This window comes from Loxodonta africana, unplaced genomic scaffold, assembly GCF_030014295.1.
Source record: "Loxodonta africana isolate mLoxAfr1 unplaced genomic scaffold, mLoxAfr1.hap2 scaffold_748, whole genome shotgun sequence".
Taxonomy (NCBI): Eukaryota; Metazoa; Chordata; class Mammalia; order Proboscidea; family Elephantidae; genus Loxodonta; species Loxodonta africana.
This window is the reverse complement of record NW_026975482.1, coordinates 1-12,618: the sequence shown is the minus strand read 5'-3', so window position 1 is coordinate 12,618 and position 12,618 is coordinate 1. Positions and strand designations below refer to the sequence as shown.

General features: G+C 49.3%; 8 non-coding genes across 8 annotated transcripts; all 8 read right to left on the bottom strand.

Moving 5' to 3' along the window:
* Positions 1–649: 649 nt before the first annotated feature.
* LOC135230074 (small nucleolar RNA SNORD115) lies at positions 650–727 on the bottom strand. Its single transcript, XR_010320713.1, has one exon. It is a non-coding gene; the product is annotated as a small nucleolar RNA SNORD115 (small nucleolar RNA).
* A 1,618-nt stretch (positions 728–2,345) lies between these two features.
* Positions 2,346–2,426, bottom strand: LOC135230067 (small nucleolar RNA SNORD115). Its single transcript, XR_010320706.1, has one exon. It is a non-coding gene; the product is annotated as a small nucleolar RNA SNORD115 (small nucleolar RNA).
* A 1,618-nt stretch (positions 2,427–4,044) lies between these two features.
* Positions 4,045–4,122, bottom strand: LOC135230073 (small nucleolar RNA SNORD115). Its single transcript, XR_010320712.1, has one exon. It is a non-coding gene; the product is annotated as a small nucleolar RNA SNORD115 (small nucleolar RNA).
* A 1,618-nt stretch (positions 4,123–5,740) lies between these two features.
* LOC135230066 (small nucleolar RNA SNORD115) lies at positions 5,741–5,821 on the bottom strand. Its single transcript, XR_010320705.1, has one exon. It is a non-coding gene; the product is annotated as a small nucleolar RNA SNORD115 (small nucleolar RNA).
* Positions 5,822–7,439: 1,618 nt separating this feature from the next.
* Positions 7,440–7,517, bottom strand: LOC135230072 (small nucleolar RNA SNORD115). The gene has a single exon (XR_010320711.1). It is a non-coding gene; the product is annotated as a small nucleolar RNA SNORD115 (small nucleolar RNA).
* Positions 7,518–9,135: 1,618 nt separating this feature from the next.
* Positions 9,136–9,216, bottom strand: LOC135230059 (small nucleolar RNA SNORD115). The gene has a single exon (XR_010320698.1). It is a non-coding gene; the product is annotated as a small nucleolar RNA SNORD115 (small nucleolar RNA).
* Positions 9,217–10,834: 1,618 nt separating this feature from the next.
* On the bottom strand, positions 10,835–10,912 carry LOC135230071 (small nucleolar RNA SNORD115). Its single transcript, XR_010320710.1, has one exon. It is a non-coding gene; the product is annotated as a small nucleolar RNA SNORD115 (small nucleolar RNA).
* A 1,618-nt stretch (positions 10,913–12,530) lies between these two features.
* Positions 12,531–12,608, bottom strand: LOC135230087 (small nucleolar RNA SNORD115). The gene has a single exon (XR_010320726.1). It is a non-coding gene; the product is annotated as a small nucleolar RNA SNORD115 (small nucleolar RNA).
* Between the last annotated feature and the right edge of the window lie 10 nt (positions 12,609–12,618).

Genomic DNA, 12,618 nt, shown 5'->3' with positions numbered 1-12,618 from the left:
GCTGGAGCCAGCTATCAGACTACTGAGTCGCTCATCCAATTTCAAGATTCACGGGAAAAGCGCCCCGCAAATCCTGCGAGTCCAGCCGCAACTGACACACGCTTTCAATTACAGCAAGTTGACCAGTCTCCTGTAGAGCTCTGGGCCATTCACATCTCATAAATATCTTGGGAAAATACATTGTTCTAGTTGGCCGTTTCTCCCATTTCGGTAGGCCCTATCGGACTTGGACCCAGGCTATCGCAGACGACTCCAGCGCACATGTTTCAGCATTCTCTGATTCCTAAGTATCCACCCACGCACATCACCGCCACTTAGTCAACCAGGCAAGGTCAAGCAAACACCAGGGGACATGCCTCAGCCTTGTCAGCAAACCCTACTGCCTTTTGCGGTGTATCCTCACTTGCCTAAGTGTCAGATGGGGCCAGGGCAAATCACGGGAAATCCCTCACCTTTTGTCCTCGCAACGGTGAACTCCTCGGAGGCAGGTTGTGCTAAAGGACACAAAAAGAGGAAAAGAGCCAAGGAATCAGCCTGACCAAAATCGGCCACCCAGGTCTTTTGGATTACTTGGTGCAGGTGAAAGAAATCAAAATGGGAGTCCGCTCTAAAGAAGATCTGGAAGGCTGGGCCAAAGGACTTTCCCACAGGGCCTCAGCATAACCTCTCTGAGCATGATTTTTAGGTCATCATCTCTCTTCCAGACAGATTATGTCATCATTGACCCCAGCCATATCACTCCCCAGGAAAAATCCCCTGAGACCTGAAGATGCTTACCACAAATGTCTTCCTTCCACCCAGGAAGGACAGTGGATGAGAGCGTTCACACATCATCTTCCAGTTTCCCGGGCAGTTGGCTTGACCCCCATGAAAGCGGCACAAGAGACATCGACCTCACTAACCCTTTGAAAAGGGGAAATCAGTAAGACAGAGATCCCAGAAGAGAAACTCACTTCCCTAAGGCTAGGCTTTCAGCCAGACATTCGCGAACACATGGACAAAATCAAGACAGCCATTTGCAACCCACTGGGGAGTCTGCTGACCCATGACAGCAGGAGAGAATCATGCAATATTCAGAAGAAGGCAGAGAGGTCTCTGGATGTAGCACAAATTTACAGGAGGACCCAGGCAAAAGGAGCCTTTGCCATTGCTTAAGCCTGACTGATGTGTTGAAGGCAGCCAACTATGCGTCCACGGGCACTGTCCAATGTGTGCGGACTCCCGGGAAATGGCACCCAAGAGTCCCCAGCACCGGGGGATCTTCAAATCAGCTGGAGGACATTTGGAAAAGAATAGCTTTCCAAGAATTCTGCCAACACTTGTTAAAATTGCCACAGTCCTTCAACGCTTTCATTTCACCACTGAGCCATGGAGAGACACAATCGAATCTACCTCAGGCCCCAATAATCCCCAGAGAGGGAACACATCTCCTCCCGTATATCAAGCATCAGAGGATCCCGTGGGGCACACGGAAAAGGAGTTCTATGGAATCTCTACAAGATTCCAAAGATCTGTCAAGAAAATGATCTTTCCACATGTGGAAGGCAGCAGTTATGCCTGCATTGCCTGATTAGACTGTCAGCAGATCCTGACCTCCTGTGGTATGAACCTGAAACTAGTCATGACGCTCGCGACCCACGTACCGAATGGTATTGAGCCTGGCATTAGCTTTTTGACTCAGATAGTGGTGCTGCTGCCTTTTCTTGAATGCTACAGCGAGGTGTCAGGCTACTCCAGTCTTCATCCAATACCAAGATGTCTGGGAAAGAGGCCCTGGAGATCCTAAGAGTCCAGTCGCAACTGACACAGGCTTTCAACTAGGGCAAGTCTCTCTGGTTTCTCCAGTAGAGCTGCTACACACTCCCATCCCGTAAAGAGTTGAGAGTTGAAAATATTCTCAAACTTCCGTAGGCATACCCGACTGGGAACCGGACTAGCAAAAATTACTCAAGTGGAAATTCTTCTAGGTTCCTGTGCTTCCTAACTATCCACCCGTGCATATCACCGCCACTTGGTCAATCGGTCAGGTCAAGCTCAAAGCAGGGGACACGTCTCAGCTTTTCCACAAAACCCGACTGCCTCTTGGGCTCCATTTTCACTTGTCTAAGTGTCACCAGAGACAAGGGAAAACCGCCGTCATTCACTCACCTTGAGTTCTTTCGGTGGTGAATCTCCTGAAAGCAGGTCTTTCGAAATGACAGAAAAAGACGAAAAGAGCCAAGGAATCAGCATGACCAGAATCGGTCAGGGAGGAGTTTTTGATCACTTGGTGGAGGAAAAAGGGATCCAAACGGGGGTCCCCTCTAAAGCAGATCATTAACGTTAGGGAAAAGGAGTTTCTCTCTGGGCCTCAGCGGGATCCTACTGAGCATGATTTTTATGTCATCATCTCTCTTCGAGACAAGTTGAGGTGTCTTCGTTGACCCGAGACATCTCAATCCCAGGGAGAAATCACCTGAGTCTTCAAGTTCCTCACCACCGATATCGTCCATCCAGCCCGCAATCACGCAGGATGAGAAGGTTCGCACATCCTCTTCCGGTTTCCCGGGGAGTAGCTTGACCCTCATGAAAGCAGGAAAACAGGCTTCGACCTTGCAATCCTTTGAGGAAGGGCAAAGAAGTAAGTCAGACATCAGACGAGAGACATTCATTGCCTAACAGCTATGCTTTTTCCACATATAGCCCAAAAGAGGGACGAAATCAAGACACACACTTCTCGCCCATTAGTGAGACTGCTGACCCTTGACAGAAAGGCAGACGCGTGCCAGATCAAGACAAGGCATAGAGGACTCCGAATGGAGAAAAGTACTCAGGAAGTCCCAGCCAAGAACAGGCTATTCATTTGATCAGCCCCGGCTAATGTCTACGAGGAAGCCGAATCTGTGTCCACAGGCACGGATCCGTGCACGAGCACTTCCAGGAAATGACATCCAAGGGTTCCCAAAACTGGGGATCTTCAAATGAGCTGTGGGACACTCGGAAGAGGGCTTTCACCAAGAATTTGGCCCCAAATTCAACTAGGCATTTCCAGAGTTTGATTTCACCCTTGTGCCATGGAGAGACACAGTCCAGGCCACCTCATTCCCAAAGAATGGGAACACAGGGAACACATCTCCTCCTGTTTATCAACCATCAGAGGATTCCTTGGCACAAAGAGAGCAGGAGTCTTATGGAACCTCTACAGGATTCCAACGAACTCTGTAGGAACACTGATCTCTGCACATGTGCAAGGCAGCACTTACGCCTGCTTTCACTGTCTAGAGCTCCAGGGAAACATGACCTCCTGTGGCATCAACCTGAAAGTGCTCCTGACCCTCGTGTCCCCTTCACACCTGGCATCGACCCTGACTTTAGATTTTCTATGCAGTTATCTGTGCAGCTACCTTTACTTGAAAGCTGGAGCCAGCTATCAGACTACTGAGTCGCTCATCCAATTTCAAGATTCACGGGAAAAGCGCCCCGCAAATCCTGCGAGTCCAGCCGCAACTGACACACGCTTTCAATTACAGCAAGTTGACCAGTCTCCTGTAGAGCTCTGGGCCATTCACATCTCCTAAATATCTTGGGAAAATACATTGTTCTAGTTGGCCGTTTCTCCCATTTCGGTAGGCCCTATCGGACTTGGACCCAGGCTATCGCAGACGACTCCAGCGCACATGTTTCAGCATTCTCTGATTCCTAAGTATCCACCCACGCACATCACCGCCACTTAGTCAACCAGGCAAGGTCAAGCAAACACCAGGGGACATGCCTCAGCCTTGTCAGCAAACCCTACTGCCTTTTGCGGTGTATCCTCACTTGCCTAAGTGTCAGATGGGGCCAGGGCAAATCACGGGAAATCCCTCACCTTTTGTCCTCGCAACGGTGAACTCCTCGGAGGCAGGTTGTGCTAAAGGACACAAAAAGAGGAAAAGAGCCAAGGAATCAGCCTGACCAAAATCGGCCACCCAGGTCTTTTGGATTACTTGGTGCAGGTGAAAGAAATCAAAATGGGAGTCCGCTCTAAAGAAGATCTGGAAGGCTGGGCCAAAGGACTTTCCCACAGGGCCTCAGCATAACCTCTCTGAGCATGATTTTTAGGTCATCATCTCTCTTCCAGACAGATTATGTCATCATTGACCCCAGCCATATCACTCCCCAGGAAAAATCCCCTGAGACCTGAAGATGCTTACCACAAATGTCTTCCTTCCACCCAGGAAGGACAGTGGATGAGAGCGTTCACACATCATCTTCCAGTTTCCCGGGCAGTTGGCTTGACCCCCATGAAAGCGGCACAAGAGACATCGACCTCACTAACCCTTTGAAAAGGGGAAATCAGTAAGACAGAGATCCCAGAAGAGAAACTCACTTCCCTAAGGCTAGGCTTTCAGCCAGACATTCGCGAACACATGGACAAAATCAAGACAGCCATTTGCAACCCACTGGGGAGTCTGCTGACCCATGACAGAAGGAGAGAATCATGCAATATTCAGAAGAAGGCAGAGAGGTCTCTGGATGTAGCAGAAATTTACAGGAGGACCCAGGCAAAAGGAGCCTTTGCCATTGCTTAAGCCTGACTGATGTGTTGAAGGCAGCCAACTATGCGTCCACGGGCACTGTCCAATGTGTGCGGACTCCCGGGAAATGGCACCCAAGAGTCCCCAGCACCGGGGGATCTTCAAATCAGCTGGAGGACATTTGGAAAAGAATAGCTTTCCAAGAATTCTGCCAACACTTGTTAAAATTGCCACAGTCCTTCAACGCTTTCATTTCACCACTGAGCCATGGAGAGACACAATCGAATCTACCTCAGGCCCCAATAATCCCCAGAGAGGGAACACATCTCCTCCCGTATATCAAGCATCAGAGGATCCCGTGGGGCACACGGAAAAGGAGTTCTATGGAATCTCTACAAGATTCCAAAGATCTGTCAAGAAAATGACCTTTCCACATGTGGAAGGCAGCAGTTATGCCTGCATTGCCTGATTAGACTGTCAGCAGATCCTGACCTCCTGTGGTATGAACCTGAAACTAGTCATGACGCTCGCGACCCACGTACCGAATGGTATTGAGCCTGGCATTAGCTTTTTGACTCAGATAGTGGTGCTGCTGCCTTTTCTTGAATGCTACAGCGAGGTGTCAGGCTACTCCAGTCTTCATCCAATACCAAGATGTCTGGGAAAGAGGCCCTGGAGATCCTAAGAGTCCAGTCGCAACTGACACAGGCTTTCAACTAGGGCAAGTCTCTCTGGTTTCTCCAGTAGAGCTGCTACACACTCCCATCCCGTAAAGAGTTGAGAGTTGAAAATATTCTCAAACTTCCGTAGACATACCCGACTGGGAACCGGACTAGCAAAAATTACTCAAGTGGAAATTCTTCTAGGTTCCTGTGCTTCCTAACTATCCACCCGTGCATATCACCGCCACTTGGTCAATCGGTCAGGTCAAGCTCAAAGCAGGGGACACGTCTCAGCTTTTCCACAAAACCCGACTGCCTCTTGGGCTCCATTTTCACTTGTCTAAGTGTCACCAGAGACAAGGGAAAACCGCCGTCATTCACTCACCTTGAGTTCTTTCGGTGGTGAATCTCCTGAAAGCAGGTCTTTCGAAATGACAGAAAAAGACGAAAAGAGCCAAGGAATCAGCATGACCAGAATCGGTCAGGGAGGAGTTTTTGATCACTTGGTGGAGGAAAAAGGGATCCAAACGGGGGTCCCCTCTAAAGCAGATCATTAACGTTAGGGAAAAGGAGTTTCTCTCTGGGCCTCAGCGGGATCCTACTGAGCATGATTTTTATGTCATCATCTCTCTTCGAGACAAGTTGAGGTGTCTTCGTTGACCCGAGACATCTCAATCCCCGGGAGAAATCACCTGAGTCTTCAAGTTCCTCACCACCGATATCGTCCATCCAGCCCGCAATCACGCAGGATGAGAAGGTTCGCACATCCTCTTCCGGTTTCCCGGGGAGTAGCTTGACCCTCATGAAAGCAGGAAAACAGGCTTCGACCTTGCAATCCTTTGAGGAAGGGCAAAGAAGTAAGTCAGACATCAGACGAGAGACATTCATTGCCTAACAGCTATGCTTTTTCCACATATAGCCCAAAAGAGGGACGAAATCAAGACACACACTTCTCGCCCATTAGTGAGACTGCTGACCCTTGACAGAAAGGCAGACGCGTGCCAGATCAAGACAAGGCATAGAGGACTCCGAATGGAGAAAAGTACTCAGGAAGTCCCAGCCAAGAACAGGCTATTCATTTGATCAGCCCCGGCTAATGTCTACGAGGAAGCCGAATCTGTGTCCACAGGCACGGATCCGTGCACGAGCACTTCCAGGAAATGACATCCAAGGGTTCCCAAAACTGGGGATCTTCAAATGAGCTGTGGGACACTCGGAAGAGGGCTTTCACCAAGAATTTGGCCCCAAATTCAACTAGGCATTTCCAGAGTTTGATTTCACCCTTGTGCCATGGAGAGACACAGTCCAGGCCACCTCATTCCCAAAGAATGGGAACACAGGGAACACATCTCCTCCTGTTTATCAACCATCAGAGGATTCCTTGGCACAAAGAGAGCAGGAGTCTTATGGAACCTCTACAGGATTCCAACGAACTCTGTAGGAACACTGATCTCTGCACATGTGCAAGGCAGCACTTACGCCTGCTTTCACTGTCTAGAGCTCCAGGGAAACATGACCTCCTGTGGCATCAACCTGAAAGTGCTCCTGACCCTCGTGTCCCCTTCACACCTGGCATCGACCCTGACTTTAGATTTTCTATGCAGTTATCTGTGCAGCTACCTTTACTTGAAAGCTGGAGCCAGCTATCAGACTACTGAGTCGCTCATCCAATTTCAAGATTCACGGGAAAAGCGCCCCGCAAATCCTGCGAGTCCAGCCGCAACTGACACACGCTTTCAATTACAGCAAGTTGACCAGTCTCCTGTAGAGCTCTGGGCCATTCACATCTCATAAATATCTTGGGAAAATACATTGTTCTAGTTGGCCGTTTCTCCCATTTCGGTAGGCCCTATCGGACTTGGACCCAGGCTATCGCAGACGACTCCAGCGCACATGTTTCAGCATTCTCTGATTCCTAAGTATCCACCCACGCACATCACCGCCACTTAGTCAACCAGGCAAGGTCAAGCAAACACCAGGGGACATGCCTCAGCCTTGTCAGCAAACCCTACTGCCTTTTGCGGTGTATCCTCACTTGCCTAAGTGTCAGATGGGGCCAGGGCAAATCACGGGAAATCCCTCACCTTTTGTCCTCGCAACGGTGAACTCCTCGGAGGCAGGTTGTGCTAAAGGACACAAAAAGAGGAAAAGAGCCAAGGAATCAGCCTGACCAAAATCGGCCACCCAGGTCTTTTGGATTACTTGGTGCAGGTGAAAGAAATCAAAATGGGAGTCCGCTCTAAAGAAGATCTGGAAGGCTGGGCCAAAGGACTTTCCCACAGGGCCTCAGCATAACCTCTCTGAGCATGATTTTTAGGTCATCATCTCTCTTCCAGACAGATTATGTCATCATTGACCCCAGCCATATCACTCCCCAGGAAAAATCCCCTGAGACCTGAAGATGCTTACCACAAATGTCTTCCTTCCACCCAGGAAGGACAGTGGATGAGAGCGTTCACACATCATCTTCCAGTTTCCCGGGCAGTTGCCTTGACCCCCATGAAAGCGGCACAAGAGACATCGACCTCACTAACCCTTTGAAAAGGGGAAATCAGTAAGACAGAGATCCCAGAAGAGAAACTCACTTCCCTAAGGCTAGGCTTTCAGCCAGACATTCGCGAACACATGGACAAAATCAAGACAGCCATTTGCAACCCACTGGGGAGTCTGCTGACCCATGACAGAAGGAGAGAATCATGCAATATTCAGAAGAAGGCAGAGAGGTCTCTGGATGTAGCACAAATTTACAGGAGGACCCAGGCAAAAGGAGCCTTTGCCATTGCTTAAGCCTGACTGATGTGTTGAAGGCAGCCAACTATGCGTCCACGGGCACTGTCCAATGTGTGCGGACTCCCGGGAAATGGCACCCAAGAGTCCCCAGCACCGGGGGATCTTCAAATCAGCTGGAGGACATTTGGAAAAGAATAGCTTTCCAAGAATTCTGCCAACACTTGTTAAAATTGCCACAGTCCTTCAACGCTTTCATTTCACCACTGAGCCATGGAGAGACACAATCGAATCTACCTCAGGCCCCAATAATCCCCAGAGAGGGAACACATCTCCTCCCGTATATCAAGCATCAGAGGATCCCGTGGGGCACACGGAAAAGGAGTTCTATGGAATCTCTACAAGATTCCAAAGATCTGTCAAGAAAATGATCTTTCCACATGTGGAAGGCAGCAGTTATGCCTGCATTGCCTGATTAGACTGTCAGCAGATCCTGACCTCCTGTGGTATGAACCTGAAACTAGTCATGACGCTCGCGACCCACGTACCGAATGGTATTGAGCCTGGCATTAGCTTTTTGACTCAGATAGTGGTGCTGCTGCCTTTTCTTGAATGCTACAGCGAGGTGTCAGGCTACTCCAGTCTTCATCCAATACCAAGATGTCTGGGAAAGAGGCCCTGGAGATCCTAAGAGTCCAGTCGCAACTGACACAGGCTTTCAACTAGGGCAAGTCTCTCTGGTTTCTCCAGTAGAGCTGCTACACACTCCCATCCCGTAAAGAGTTGAGAGTTGAAAATATTCTCAAACTTCCGTAGACATACCCGACTGGGAACCGGACTAGCAAAAATTACTCAAGTGGAAATTCTTCTAGGTTCCTGTGCTTCCTAACTATCCACCCGTGCATATCACCGCCACTTGGTCAATCGGTCAGGTCAAGCTCAAAGCAGGGGACACGTCTCAGCTTTTCCACAAAACCCGACTGCCTCTTGGGCTCCATTTTCACTTGTCTAAGTGTCACCAGAGACAAGGGAAAACCGCCGTCATTCACTCACCTTGAGTTCTTTCGGTGGTGAATCTCCTGAAAGCAGGTCTTTCGAAATGACAGAAAAAGACGAAAAGAGCCAAGGAATCAGCATGACCAGAATCGGTCAGGGAGGAGTTTTTGATCACTTGGTGGAGGAAAAAGGGATCCAAATGGGGGTCCCCTCTAAAGCAGATCATTAACGTTAGGGAAAAGGAGTTTCTCTCTGGGCCTCAGCGGGATCCTATTGAGCATGATTTTTATGTCATCATCTCTCTTCGAGACAAGTTGAGGTGTCTTCGTTGACCCGAGACATCTCAATCCCCGGGAGAAATCACCTGAGTCTTCAAGTTCCTCACCACCGATATCGTCCATCCAGCCCGCAATCACGCAGGATGAGAAGGTTCGCACATCCTCTTCCGGTTTCCCGGGGAGTAGCTTGACCCTCATGAAAGCAGGAAAACAGGCTTCGACCTTGCAATCCTTTGAGGAAGGGCAAAGAAGTAAGTCAGACATCAGACGAGAGACATTCATTGCCTAACAGCTATGCTTTTTCCACATATAGCCCAAAAGAGGGACGAAATCAAGACACACACTTCTCGCCCATTAGTGAGACTGCTGACCCTTGACAGAAAGGCAGACGCGTGCCAGATCAAGACAAGGCATAGAGGACTCCGAATGGAGAAAAGTACTCAGGAAGTCCCAGCCAAGAACAGGCTATTCATTTGATCAGCCCCGGCTAATGTCTACGAGGAAGCCGAATCTGTGTCCACAGGCACGGATCCGTGCACGAGCACTTCCAGGAAATGACATCCAAGGGTTCCCAAAACTGGGGATTTTCAAATGAGCTGTGGGACACTCGGAAGAGGGCTTTCACCAAGAATTTGGCCCCAAATTCAACTAGGCATTTCCAGAGTTTGATTTCACCCTTGTGCCATGGAGAGACACAGTCCAGGCCACCTCATTCCCAAAGAATGGGAACACAGGGAACACATCTCCTCCTGTTTATCAACCATCAGAGGATTCCTTGGCACAAAGAGAGCAGGAGTCTTATGGAACCTCTACAGGATTCCAACGAACTCTGTAGGAACACTGATCTCTGCACATGTGCAAGGCAGCACTTACGCCTGCTTTCACTGTCTAGAGCTCCAGGGAAACATGACCTCCTGTGGCATCAACCTGAAAGTGCTCCTGACCCTCGTGTCCCCTTCACACCTGGCATCGACCCTGAATTTAGATTTTCTATGCAGTTATCTGTGCAGCTACCTTTACTTGAAAGCTGGAGCCAGCTATCAGACTACTGAGTCGCTCATCCAATTTCAAGATTCACGGGAAAAGCGCCCCGCAAATCCTGCGAGTCCAGCCGCAACTGACACACGCTTTCAATTACAGCAAGTTGACCAGTCTCCTGTAGAGCTCTGGGCCATTCACATCTCATAAATATCTTGGGAAAATACATTGTTCTAGTTGGCCGTTTCTCCCATTTCGGTAGGCCCTATCGGACTTGGACCCAGGCTATCGCAGACGACTGCAGCGCACATGTTTCAGCATTCTCTGATTCCTAAGTATCCACCCACGCACATCACCGCCACTTAGTCAACCAGGCAAGGTCAAGCAAACACCAGGGGACATGCCTCAGCCTTGTCAGCAAACCCTACTGCCTTTTGCGGTGTATCCTCACTTGCCTAAGTGTCAGATGGGGCCAGGGCAAATCACGGGAAATCCCTCACCTTTTGTCCTCGCAACGGTGAACTCCTCGGAGGCAGGTTGTGCTAAAGGACACAAAAAGAGGAAAAGAGCCAAGGAATCAGCCTGACCAAAATCGGCCACCCAGGTCTTTTGGATTACTTGGTGCAGGTGAAAGAAATCAAAATGGGAGTCCGCTCTAAAGAAGATCTGGAAGGCTGGGCCAAAGGACTTTCCCACAGGGCCTCAGCATAACCTCTCTGAGCATGATTTTTAGGTCATCATCTCTCTTCCAGACAGATTATGTCATCATTGACCCCAGCCATATCACTCCCCAGGAAAAATCCCCTGAGACCTGAAGATGCTTACCACAAATGTCTTCCTTCCACCCAGGAAGGACAGTGGATGAGAGCGTTCACACATCATCTTCCAGTTTCCCGGGCAGTTGGCTTGACCCCCATGAAAGCGGCACAAGAGACATCGACCTCACTAACCCTTTGAAAAGGGGAAATCAGTAAGACAGAGATCCCAGAAGAGAAACTCACTTCCCTAAGGCTAGGCTTTCAGCCAGACATTCGCGAACACATGGACAAAATCAAGACAGCCATTTGCAACCCACTGGGGAGTCTGCTGACCCATGACAGCAGGAGAGAATCATGCAATATTCAGAAGAAGGCAGAGAGGTCTCTGGATGTAGCAGAAATTTACAGGAGGACCCAGGCAAAAGGAGCCTTTGCCATTGCTTAAGCCTGACTGATGTGTTGAAGGCAGCCAACTATGCGTCCACGGGCACTGTCCAATGTGTGCGGACTCCCGGGAAATGGCACCCAAGAGTCTCCAGCACCGGGGGATCTTCAAATCAGCTGGAGGACATTTGGAAAAGAATAGCTTTCCAAGAATTCTGCCAACACTTGTTAAAATTGCCACAGTCCTTCAACGCTTTCATTTCACCACTGAGCCATGGAGAGACACAATCGAATCTACCTCAGGCCCCAATAATCCCCAGAGAGGGAACACATCTCCTCCCGTATATCAAGCATCAGAGGATCCCGTGGGGCACACGGAAAAGGAGTTCTATGGAATCTCTACAAGATTCCAAAGATCTGTCAAGAAAATGATCTTTCCACATGTGGAAGGCAGCAGTTATGCCTGCATTGCCTGATTAGACTGTCAGCAGATCCTGACCTCCTGTGGTATGAACCTGAAACTAGTCATGACGCTCGCGACCCACGTACCGAATGGTATTGAGCCTGGCATTAGCTTTTTGACTCAGATAGTGGTGCTGCTGCCTTTTCTTGAATGCTACAGCGAGGTGTCAGGCTACTCCAGTCTTCATCCAATACCAAGATGTCTGGGAAAGAGGCCCTGGAGATCCTAAGAGTCCAGTCGCAACTGACACAGGCTTTCAACTAGGGCAAGTCTCTCTGGTTTCTCCAGTAGAGCTGCTACACACTCCCATCCCGTAAAGAGTTGAGAGTTGAAAATATTCTCAAACTTCCGTAGACATACCCGACTGGGAACCGGACTAGCAAAAATTACTCAAGTGGAAATTCTTCTAGGTTCCTGTGCTTCCTAACTATCCACCCGTGCATATCACCGCCACTTGGTCAATCGGTCAGGTCAAGCTCAAAGCAGGGGACACGTCTCAGCTTTTCCACAAAACCCGACTGCCTCTTGGGCTCCATTTTCACTTGTCTAAGTGTCACCAGAGACAAGGGAAAACCGCCGTCATTCACTCACCTTGAGTTCTTTCGGTGGTGAATCTCCTGAAAGCAGGTCTTTCGAAATGACAGAAAAAGACGAAAAGAGCCAAGGAATCAGCATGACCAGAATCGGTCAGGGAGGAGTTTTTGATCACTTGGTGGAGGAAAAAGGGATCCAAATGGGGGTCCCCTCTAAAGCAGATCATTAACGTTAGGGAAAAGGAGTTTCTCTCTGGGCCTCAGCGGGATCCTATTGAGCATGATTTTTATGTCATCATCTCTCTTCGAGACAAGTTGAGGTGTCTTCAATACTATCTCTCTA